Source organism: Oreochromis aureus, linkage group 12 (assembly GCF_013358895.1).
Source record: "Oreochromis aureus strain Israel breed Guangdong linkage group 12, ZZ_aureus, whole genome shotgun sequence".
NCBI lineage: Eukaryota > Metazoa > Chordata > Actinopteri > Cichliformes > Cichlidae > Oreochromis > Oreochromis aureus.
Genome location: NC_052953.1, coordinates 16,543,722 through 16,556,572, shown reverse-complemented (window position 1 = coordinate 16,556,572; position 12,851 = coordinate 16,543,722). Strand labels below are relative to the sequence as shown.

The following is a 12,851-nucleotide window of genomic DNA, read 5'->3' as shown; positions in this document are numbered from 1 at the left end:
AATCGATTCTGATGATTAAGGGACTAATATGTATATACATGTAAGTGTTTTAATAATGTCTGTTTAAACACTTCCCATGATTGTTTTCATGTTGGCTTGAATTAAAATATCTCCCTCTGCTTTTACTGCAGATTACTGTAACTTACTGCGACTTCTGCATGCATGTCTATTTCACTTTTTAGAGAGACAAAGCATGAAATGTACACTGTGGACCAGTGTGTCTATTACACTGTTTTTCGTGATATCAGGTTGGCTATTAATGGGATTGTGTTAGTGCTATATTAATATCTCAATGTCATAATATGTTACTGTTATGATTAGTTAAATTAATATGCACAATATCCCCAGTCTCATGCTTCTCTCCTCAGATATGCAAAGTCAAATCCAACAATTCCACCAATTTAACATACCAGAAATAAGTGCCCCATCCAATTAGTGCTATTTGACCAGCTGTGCCAAATGTCAAATAATGTCAAAATGCTTTTCTGCAGTGTGCAATCATAAGTTTTTTTTTAAATCTAAAGAATCTGTAGAGAAGAAGAGGCCTGTTGTTCCATTTACTTAGAACACCAGCAGATTTTCTTAGTTTGAGAGTTAATTAATGTGTAAAAATGACTCAGCTGTGTAACGTGTTTTACAGCATAGTGGACAGTTTTAATGCCGGTAAATGAGTGAATGATTTTTGGGTTAAGGCTGTTCCTCTCTATCTGTCTGTTACAGCAGCTGCACCATCAGTTGCTGCACCATGCATGTAGCATTTCTTGAGAGACCCTCTCACAGCAAGGCTTTGTAACTGTGGGATGTTAGACAGCCTGGTGTCTTCAGTTTCACACACTGCAGAAAAACCCAGTGTGTATTTACACATGTGGCACAGTAACAGCATTGTCATTAACACATGGATGCCTCAGTAACTGACGATAAATAACGATCTGTGTTCGCATACATAAATGTTACGCACAGTTTCAGCTTTTTATGGATGGACATTTTGTAAGGAGCTATACCCTTATCACAAACGTAGTGATTCCTATTCAGCCTCCTCTCATTTATGCATGCTGCCACGCTATTTTCAGAAAGAAACACATGCATTACACTGCGTTACACTATAACACAGCTTACACTGTATTATTTTGTTCGGACTTTACTTATGCCCTCATATTTCTGCCTCATATTTAAGCTGCTCTTAATAGAATGCTGGTCATTAATGAAAAAAATGAACTAGCTGCATCTTTGTTTTTTTAAAGCAATTATTTATTATAAATTTGTCTCATTTAGACCTGGCTCAGTCTGTGGCTGAGAGAGTTGTACTGTTTTATTTCCATTTTATCTCCCTCTTGATACACCAAACTCGGTTTAAAGGCGACAACTAAGTGCAAGTGATCTCAGACTTGGTTTATATTTCTCATAAGGACCATAAAAGAAGGGGCATTATAAGCTGATTGTGTAAGTCATGCCATGGTCTCCAACCATGCTTTTCTCTAGTGTGACTGTAGATTTAGGTGACTGGAAAAGTACTTTTAATTTTTTTTAAAAAGTTTAAATTTAAGGTAGCAAAAAAAGGGTGCTTCACCCAGGAATGAAATTGAGTGTTTGGATTTTTTTTTCTTTTTGTAGAAAGGATGTCAGAACATGAATGTTACCGTATAAGACATTTATGGGGGCACTTGGAGACTGAAGAAGCCAAGCTATCTTGAAGTCATATTTACATGGATTTTGTCAACACTATTTACGACGACTGAAACAATATAATAGAGTAAAGATACATAAATTTGGTACTTTTTACACCTGTGATGAAATGAAAAATTATCAGCGCACTTGTTGTGGCAGAGAGCCTTCAGTCTCAACCTGAGTCTATAACCTGTTACCATGGCAATCTGCAGTGGAAGGGGGGACTCATAGAGGGTACATAAAGAGAGAGAAACAGAATGGCAGGCGTAAATGGGATAAATAGACAGAACAGGTGTGATTGAAAAACAGTGACAATGTGTCTGTGAAGGATGCAGCACTGCGACAATGATGGACAGACTGAATGAGAGACATGGAGCAAATGAGTATTTACCGAGTGCAGTGTGCTGCTTATCAAGGATTCATTCCGGCGCCTCACACAATGATAAGGTTTAGATTACAATATTCGATCTGTCAGATACACTCTGTCCCATACTCTTTAGCCTCCCTTTTGCATTATAAGCACATTGGTTCCCATTTTAGAATAGAATATGGGCTCATCTCTTTGCTGAATTGTGTGTGTCTAAAGCACAATGGAGCGACTCTGTCGATATTCCATTATGCAGTATAATGTTAGGGCTCCAGAGGACTGAGAGAGAGTGAAAGCAAAGAGGTAGAGAGTAAAATATGAGGAAGAAAAAGGAGAAGTCATGTAATCCTTATGGCATTCTACTCATAGAGCTGTGTTACACACTGCATCAGCAAATGGGATTTGATAGGCATATTATGGATGATTTGTCTTGCTAATATTCACTCCAGAATTGAACAATCCCTGATTGCTTCACTTATATCTGTATAACTATATTTAGGAGGCTTCCTTCAGTACAGCCCTCTTCCTCATACATTCTTGTTTCTTTCTTGTCTTTAAGTTCTCCGTTTTCATAAAATGTCCATGACTTTCTGTTCACTTTCTTAGGCAGTCTTATACATCTACATGTATAAAATATTCTCATCTGAAGCTTTTTAGCATTGTAAATCCTGTGAATCATGCAACCTCTTGTATAAATGTTCAGAAAATCTATCCAGCAGACGGGCCCAAGTGCAGGTCCATTTGATGACATTACACTCATGAATCATTTTGACTGGGCGGTCAAACATTGAACATTCAGCATCTCAGTGTTTGCTGGGATACTGCCCCAGGGGGAAAAAAGAAAAAAAATCTATTCATGTAATGTAATGTGACTCTCAAGAATGAAAGAAAACAAGGTTAACAAATAGAAAAGCGAAGCAGAGTGAAGCAGAGAACAGCAGGAGGGTTTGTGAAATGAGAACAGACTAGATCATTGGTGTGTGCAGTGCACCTTGTTAGTGGTGGACTGTAACTGTCTAAAGGATGTGTGATCAGCACATATTTCAAGACGGATTCAAAACAGAAAGAGACAAAGTCAGAGAGATGGTGTTTAGATGGTGTTTACATAAGCTTGTCATTCATTTATTCCTTATTATTTTTGATAATCACCACGGTTCGGTTGTCAAACTGGACTAACACATGCCAAAGGCAAAATAAGAAATATCCGTTTGTTGTCACTGAATATTTTCTTTTATTCATCTTGCAACCTTCTGCTTACGACCGTCCTCACTATGTTTAAAATTTTCTAGCATGGTAAGCAGTGGTCACATTAGCATGAAATTGGCTTGTTTAAATGACCATAAAACATTCAGCGATGGCACTGGTGCCTCTTCCACAGTTTCCTCTTCATTAGAAAATGCTGTGTATATAGATACACTGATGCTGTGTGTCTGTGTAGCGTGATGTGACAACAAAGCATTATGGATTGTTTTTGTGCAGCTATGTGAATGTCTATATTCAGCTAGGTACAAATCCATGAGTGGAAAGAGTGTTGTCATTCAAACATGATTTTCCCACAAATCACCTTCTCCTTGATTCCTTGCTCTGTCTATGAACATGTACATCAGTCTTCACTTTTTAATTAGCTTTGTTGAACTTTTTTATTCGTGCTGTTTCTTGTGGGAGAAAGGATTATTTTCTTTGTGAGCTCCCAGAGGTGTGAAGCAGAGAAAGGATGGAGGGAGAACTAGAAATGGATCCACAATAATAATCTGCAAAAGTAGACTCCAGAGAGACAGCGAAAGCAAGGATTGGGGGAGATGATCCCTCAAGGATGCGGGCAGAGAGATAGTGTACAGACCATCAAGTTTGTTTCCTCTCACTTGTTCTTTAGAATGAAAATTGACTTCTGTCTCAGTCAACCATTAATCCTATTGCACTGACTGAATCCAGTGCCAGGATATAACAGCATACAGATAGATACTTAAACATGCAGGCGTGCAGACAACGAAAACCACTGGTTCAATGGTGCAGTTCAAAATGATTATTTCTTCTGTTAGAATGCTGTCTCAAGCACTTTGATTTGCTATAAGTGACTCTGTGTCCAAGGGTGCCAAATTCGCAACTCTGTAAGATACATTTACAGAGGCATCCAGGATTTTTTTAGTTATTTATTTATTTATTATTGTCATCTGCACACAAACAGCTACAAAAAAAAACGATAAGGGGAAGAAAAATTTCAACATGAGGGATTTCGCAGCTGGACTTTTTTTGTTTTAATGGTCTTTATTATAGAGGTTTCCCCTCAATTTAAGAAAAGATACAATATGAACAGTTTTGACTTTGACTGTCATTGTCTTGCTTTTTTCTTCATTTCATCAGTTGTTTGGTTAGGATGTGGCACCTACTTAGCTTTGCTTTGTTTAGTTAGGATTTTTTTTTGTTAGGAAAATATAATTTTATAGCTTGAGCAAAAGTATGCTCTTTGCAATGTTAACCACATATTCTAAGGCAAAGTATCTGTAGTAAGCGTCTTACCATGCCATGCCATGTATCTGTCGTGTGACATGGGCGACACGAGAAGAGCATGTTTGCCTACTTTCTCATGGTGTCTATATCAAACACTGACATCTTAGAGTCTACTGGGCCGCTCTCAACACAGTGAAATCCTTTTAAAATTATGCTAAAGCTACAGTCACACTAGGGTGGTGGTACGAGACCACTGCTCTCCCACGTGCTGTGAACTTGCAATCTTGTCGCCGAAATGGTTGCTTCAAAGATGGAATCAACCAGTTGGCTCAGACTGAGTCAGATGGATTGCAAACTGTTGGCATTCTTTCTGCATATATAAATTAGATGGCAATTATCTGCAAGCCTTTGTCATATGATGGCAAGCTGTCCAATTGCCTTCCAATCCAAAATTGTCTCCGATAGCTTACGGTTTTGCAGGTTCAACCAGAATGTGAATAAGTTCAGTGCAATCAACTGGCTGCTACACATTTTTTTCTGCTCACAAGCAAGTTGTTGTCATTAGACAGCATGTGGCTTGCAAGCTGTGGGTTGTCAAACCCTGGACTAGAGTAATGATGTCAGAATTGAGTTTGACAGCGTGGGAAAAATGAAAATGGTGTAAAGAATAGAATAGCAGCCAAATACCCAGGAATTACCGAGGATGTGCTGCCTCTATTACAGATTTTCCTCATTGAACTTATGCATAAGCTTCATTACTATAGAAAGGAAGCCACATGTGACATGTAGAACCTCCTCATGTAAGAGCTTGTAAATGCAGCAGATAATCCTTTCTCTTCTCTCCCATGTGAGAGATGAAGATTCACATAATTTTAGAGTTTATAACTGTATATATAAATCAAGTGTTTAAGTCAAATTTACTGAAACGGTGATTAAAATACATTTTCTAAATGAGTGCTGGCGATGGGCTTACTGAATCGTCAACAAAATGTCCAAATCCAGCACAGAAAAACAGTGAATCCTAATAAACAATACTGATTCCAGTACCATGAATACACATATATACAGCCTGGTTTTATATTGATAAACCATTTTCATTAATTGTATTTCAAATGATGTTTTTGTCACCAATTAGAGAACAAAGCATTTTCTTTGAGGATGGGAAACACAGAGAAGCTCTCTAACAATCAGGACTAGCACATGCGCACACATTCACCTTGAGGCAACCCAGTATGACCATTAGCAGCTAAATCAGAGCATTTTGTAGAAAATGATTTTGCCCAAGGGGAATATTGGCATTCAGTCATGGAGGGATGGTGGCCACAGCTTGCTTCTAAAAAATGAAACAAAATGTTGTATAATGATGTGAAATAAGAGGGGAAGAGGGAACCAGATTCCAAGATTTAACTGGGCCACACTATTGATATGGGGATGAGAGAGAAGTTGAGCGAAGGCAAATGTCTATGAGGTCTGCTGTTGATGTGTGTGCTAGTATGCGTGCAGACACATATACAAGCGTATTTGCGTCCCCTTCACATCACAATTTAACATACTGGATAAATATATTTTGTTAGTGCAGCTGAATGTGAATAAAAACACAGTGAAAGCATAAAAAACTCCAAAACAGGACAGAAAAAACCACCAATATCCAGTGGTCGTTGTCTTTCATACAGGAGTCTTTAGCTTTTCATATTATTTATTGTGGTTGCTGCGTCCAAGCCCCCCTCCCCCTTGTAGTGTAATCTTTCTCACCAAAGAAAGGAGTAACACAGGAGCTAAAAAAAGAGATTAAGGATGGGGCATTTAAGAGGTTAGAAATCAGCTCAGTGTGAAATGTTAGACTCGATCGTGAAGAGGGAAAAAGGGAAATGAATAGACAAAAGGGCAAAATAAGGAGGCAGTGAATCAGTGAAGAACGAGCGATAACCACAAGTTGCACAACAAGTGGGAAGCAGCAGGAAACCAAAGGGCAGCTGCATATCAATATGGACAAGGGACAGATGCGGAAGGGAGAAAGATTGGAAGGTAACGAAAACAGCAGCTTATTCTAAGTATAGAAAGAAAATCAGTTGAACTCGCACCCTTTGGGAACGAGCTGCAAAGTGAGGATAAAGAAAAATTGCTGGCGAGGAGAGCTGAGGTGACTGGAGACAAGTGAAGGATGGGGGAGAAAGGACAGGTGATAAGAGCACGAATAAATGTTGAACTGAGGAAAAATCAACCCCACTTTACAGCGTTGAACTGGGTTAGGAGGGCATGGAGTGTGAATAACTCAGAATAAAAGTAATGACAGAAATTACAGTTTTCGAAGGTGGCTTCACTTATAGCTGCCAGTGGTGACTGTGCCATGTTATTCATATCCCAGTTGGGATGCAATGACTATCTTCTGTTTTCATCTCCTTTATTTCCTTTGTTTATTTGTTACGAGGCAGGCTGCCTCACCTGCCTCCTTGGTTTATAGCCATTCTACAGGGTTCAGTTTTAGATGGGAAATTTCACCATGAACTAATGCTCCAGGTAACATATCCCAGTGTCACGGAAGAACTGAAACCCTTAACCCTGAAGAACTAACAATTCGTAGATGAGAATCTTCTATTAAAAGCAGATCGTAAAATTTCCTGAAGGAGTTATGGGAAGGAAAAGGAAAGAAGAGAGTAGGAGGCAGGAAAGAGGTGTAGAAGTTGGAGAGAGGCAAAAGCCTGAAGCAAAATAAGTCATGAGGAGGAACAGTAGCAGGACAGGAGTGCTCCCCTGTGAGATCAGAGTGAGAAAGAAGGAGAAAGAGCTGGCAGTGTGTGTTTGCCTGGAGGGAGTTGGGGGAAGCCAAAAAGAGGTAAAGGCAGCTGGGGGAGGAGGGATGTGGAACATGTGGAGGAATGAGCAAAGTTCAGTGAGATAGATGGGGCACCATGTAGCGTGAATTAAAAAAAACAACAAAAACCAACAGGGCAATCAAAGTGGTTTTAAATGGGGGCAAAGTGGCAAAATATATATCACACAAATGTGTATTTACAGTTCTGTCTTCACATAAAATGTGCACTTGAAATAACATTTAGACCATATTACACCAAGACTTGGAAAACGATGTTTTTTCAATGTTTGGGAGGCTGAAATAAGCACATTGCTCCTCTCTCTGTTCTCTGTCATTTTTGTTTTAGAGTTTTTAGACAAAATATGTTAGTTTTCATTTTTGAGGCAACATACAAATAAGGATGCAAGATGGTGTGAGTACAAAGGATGGCTCAGAATGCAGCCATTCATTCAAAGAAAAATAGTTTATTCAGACCACATAAATAGAAGGAACTTATTCAATTTCATAGGGTCAAATGTTTAGAGTACTCTGCATACGAATAAAAGGTTAACCCCCTCTCTGCCAATGCACAGTGCATTCAGACAAGTACTGTTCACCTGGAAACTTCCAAACCCAGACACATCCATCAGATTTCCAGACGGAGGAGTGTAATTTGTCACTCCAGAAAACACTTCTCCACTGCGTCCAGTGGGGGTGTGCTTTACATCACCATAGAAACCCATTCCATGAAGCTCTAACCTGAAGGCACCTAGACGTTAGAAGGTCTGTACTGATTGATGCTGCAGAAAGTTGGCGACCTCTGCACAGGCACAGTATGTGCCTCAGCATCTGCTGACTGTATTCTGTTGTGTTTTTTTGTGTCCTCCCAGTTCTTCGCTGAGTTGCTGTCATTCCCAGACACTTCCACTATCTTATAATACCATTAACAGTTGACTGTTAGTGGAATATTTCGTAGTGAGTAAAATTTTACAACTGGACTTTTTGTAAGGTTGGATGGGTGAGTGAATACTTTTGGCAATGTAGGGTAACACTGAGTGTATTTACTTCATGTCTCAGTTATTTCAGCAAGATTTTCCTTTCCAGGAAGTAATAGTGCAGAGTACTAATTGCCCAGCTAATGCCCAAAGTGCCTTTCTCAATAGCAGAATACTTATTTCTTCTTAAAAACAAGGTGGACTTCTCTTTGCCTAGTTCCCATTGGATGACCACTATCTCCAGTCCAGTATATGAAGCGTATTGTACCATAAACTCCTTTCTAGACTCAGTTACACATGATATTATTATTTATATATTTATCCTACCATAGTCCTGGAAAGCAATGCCCATCAACTACTAATAAGTCACTGGTGGTTCATGCAGTTGAAGAGATGGTAGTAAAATGAAACAGACCTGACCCTGGAACCAGGAAGACAAGTGCATTAATTATAAGTAGGGTCAAGGGGTACTTGCCAGTAGCCTTCAAAGAGTTTTAAGATTATTATGTACTTGGCCTTGTCTGACTTCTCCAGCAACTCATCAATACAGGCCACTGGATATGAATTAAAACAAGAAATCCTTTTCAGTTTTCTCATATCTGAGGAAAACCAACAATGAGGTGAGTCTCTCTTTTTTGCCAGGACAATAGGATTAGACCAATCACTTTAAATGGTTCAGTGAGTACCATGTCTAGCTTTGTTTCCACCTCTTGCTTCAATGGTTCCACCTGCGTTTCTGGAATCCTGTGGGGTCTACTTCGGCTTAAAGATTTGGTTTCTTTAAACATACAGTTGTTTGTTTTGTTTAGTTTTTAGGTTATGTCATTAAAAAAAGATAATTATACTTATATAAATTTACATCACTTATCTTACAAAAAATCAATGCATTCTTATAAACGTTGAATTAATCAATTCAAAATAGATAGGAGTGGGTGCCGGTTTGTGAAAGATGTTGCCCCACCATCTTGACAGAGGCTGAGATGGACATCGCCATTCCACTTAATCGCGTTTTATGTATGTGGCTTTAGACCGGCCATACGTGTAGCATGGAAAAGGCAAGGGAAAGGGGAACTTGTAGACATTTAACCTAACATCTAGGGACAAGAAGTATGAAAAAAGAGAAAGTCTGTCTTAAAAACACCAAAACAAATATGTTTGTCCTATAGTGGCCACAGTAGATAGGATTATGCACCTGAATTGGAAAAGGTAAGACAACGGAATTCAGCTACTGACATCAGTGGTGAATGTTTCCCACACGGTACCTTTACGAACAGACTTACAGTATGTCTGATAATGTCTTATGTCTGATGTCTGTTCTACCAGCCAAAGGTTTACCTCGTTTAACTAGATTTGTTGCATTGATCGTTCTTAGGTGCTAAGAAATATTGAATATTGTCAGCTCAGTTTCATTTATTGCTTTTAATTTGTTTATATCTTAGACCTGGATCTATATAAGTAACTGTTTTGTTGTGAGTTGTGACTCTATAAAAATACTTTTATAAAACTATTTCTGCAAAGACCGAGGTTACAACCCTGATACAGTACATAGTCCTTCATGCTTCAAGTTTACAGTGTCTCATAGGAAGCAACAATAATACTGTCTATCTAAGTTGCATTTTTTTCTGTTTGTGGTATCTTTACCTTGGCTTGTTCCAAATGTTTCTTGACCATCTCCATGAAATTCTCCAACTCGTTTCTCATGTTAAGGATGCAGAAAACCTTGCTGTGTGTTGTCGCCTTATCATTCACGGTCTACTCATTGAGCATTTCAGTTAAATTTTCATTTATATTGTGCCTCAGGCACTTTATATTGTAAGATAAAAACCCTAAAATAATACAAAGAAAACTGAGATAACCCCCCAAAATTACTTGACTCTCTATGAGCAAGCGCTTCGGCAACAGTGAGAAGGAAAAAGTCCCTTTTAACAGGAAGAAACCTCCAGCAGAACCATGCTCATGAACGGGCGGCCACCTGCCACAACCAGTTCTGGTGAAGGCAGGAACACAGGACAAAAGACATGCTGTGGGAGAGAGCCAGAGATTAGTTTGGAAGGCTACTCAGGGCTCCTGTTGTTTTTATCAGAGTAGGCAGGGTAGACATTGGGAGGTTAGAATAGTTAGGAGTGGGCGAGTCCTCTCACTTATCAACTCCATCCTAGCTCTGCGCTGCCTGCTGGGACATGTTCATACTGTAGGATCAGAGACAGGACTTTTTAAACAGAGAGCCAATCCAGATTCCTGTAATGGGGTGCTGGTTCCACAGATCGGCAAAGGTTTGTTTTCTTTCTTTACCTGTATTATTGCTTTCACCTGTGTCTCATTACCTTCCTGTTGGTCTTAAACCTGTTGTGCCTTTTGTCCTGTCCTTTCCCCCCTCACCCTCAACCGGTCGTGGCAGATGGCTGTTCCTCCCCGAGCCTCCAAGTTTTTGTGTTTTTCTGTGCATCAGTATGACATCTAGTTTTTTCCACTCAACTTAAAATGTCAGTTAACAACTTTATTGGTCTACAGTGTAAGCATTAATATGATGATATACTGAACTAGCATGGCTATTTGTACTTGTTGACCTCATATGAAATTTACAACTATGCTAAATGCTGATTTGAATAATGGGGGTGGGGGGTGGGGGTGTATTTGTTCTTGCTCCCAGACATTTAAACACTATCAGGACTTCAGCTGAATGGATGAGGCTGAAATTGTTTCACGCATATCTAAACATTATTGGAACATGTAATTATAGTCTGTTAGATTCTTCCGTGTCTTAATAAAAGAGTTGCAATACGAAGCATCTATTAAAAGACCAACTTTCTTGCTTGGCATCAAATAAACGAAGCACTATTCACATTGTAACACTTCCAGTATAACTAAGCAAAGCACTTTCATACAGTGATTTTAATTCTATGTTTTTCCTCTTTTGCAAACTCATACTTTGCTGCTTAGCCCAATTGCTAGTGTTAGAGTAAGTGAAGCCGGGGATTGAAGGAGATTCTGGGTATGTGGAACTTCCATTTCTAATAAAGGGCTTCTAATACGTGTTTCTAATACGGCCTGCAATGCATTGTTTTGTGTCACTTTTACAAATGAGTCTTTGAATAGAGGAAACTGATTCGGTTGTCCCCTTTAGTTCCCTTTGTGAATACAAAGCCTTGTATATTAGGTGACTTTGGTATTTTAAACTAAAAAAACCCAAACATACATAACTTACTCGTGTTGTTACGTTTGGATTTGGGGTGCGTGTGAGAAAGAAAAGAACTGACTTTACTCCTCGAGATGTGTTGTTCTTGGCTTCATCTCAGAGAAAAAAATGTCTTTATATCATTTGATGCATACAGTAAATTAAGACAGACAGCTGGATAAGAAGAAAAAGCTGGATAGATATGTTTAATATAATTTCTGCTTTATTTGTTCGGATGATTACGAAAAGGCATAATAAATTAATTAAGAAGGAGACAGCTCAAGTGGTCCTATCGCTTTTCTCTGTTCCTTATTGCATCCTTAATGGCCTTGTTGTTGTTTTGTTCTCTCCAGTTTTTTTTCCTAATTACTTTCTATCACCTCCTCTATTTTCTGTCCTAGTCTTAAGAAGTGAAAATACTAATGGAAAAAAAGAATTACATGTGACCATCTTAATCATATCTTGAAAACACCCTATGGAGAGTTTTAAGAGAAGGTTATGGCTTTGTCATTGAAATAACGATAATAATGTGTATGTGATCTTAGTGTTTTTTAATGCACTGTTAGCCCATTACACCTTTAGACACTATGATCAGAAAAATGCATTCATGACAGCCTACAGCATTATAATGATGCTCAGAGCGATCACTGTTTGGTATTATTATTATCAGTTAAATGACGTTCAAATACATGCACAGGTCTTCATATCTGCAAAGATGTATAAAATATACAAACACATGCTTATGCTATCCTTGCTTTTGCAGATCAGACATCAAATCTTCCTGTCTGTTTCTATGCAGTAATGTTTAGCAAAGTTTGTGTGTTTAATTTAATATGTTGTGTTTTCACTGAAAAGACACACAATCAAGTGAAGAGTTTCCATGTTACTGAGATTCAGCTCATGAAGTCTGCACAAATGTAAAGGCTATATGGGCTGAAATGGGAGGAGATGGATAAATGTGTGATGGTGGACCTGAGAGGAATCATTATAACACTGGGAATCCACAGAATACAACAAGACCTTGTAAAATGGTAGGAAACTGCATAACACAACCTGGAAATTGGAAATTTATTACAGAAACACATAGAGCGAACACTAACAAAAATACTCCGTAGCTTTTTCGTTTCAGCTTTTTTGTCATGAAATAAGGGTCTGTTTAGCAAATGATGTACATTCATGTACTGTACTTTAATACAAAATGCATGGAGAAAGTTAACCTTTATTTTCAGACCAGATAATCTGTTTATTTTTTTCATTAGAGGTTCTGTCAGTATAATTGTTCACTTTATTTAATATTGTCATCATTTTACAAATTTGCTGACCAAATTTCAGCTTCATAGTCCTTTTGCTCCATCAGTCTCAATTCTCATGCTCAGATGTTTCACATAAACAGTTATTAGTTCATTTTAG

At 38.5% G+C, this 12,851-nt stretch overlaps 1 protein-coding gene across 1 annotated transcript in view; it reads left to right on the top strand.

Moving 5' to 3' along the window:
* Positions 1 to 12,851, top strand: part of grid2 (glutamate receptor, ionotropic, delta 2) — a 487,335-nt gene that overhangs the window by 236,269 nt on the left and 238,215 nt on the right. The gene's annotated exons all lie outside the window — the stretch shown is intronic.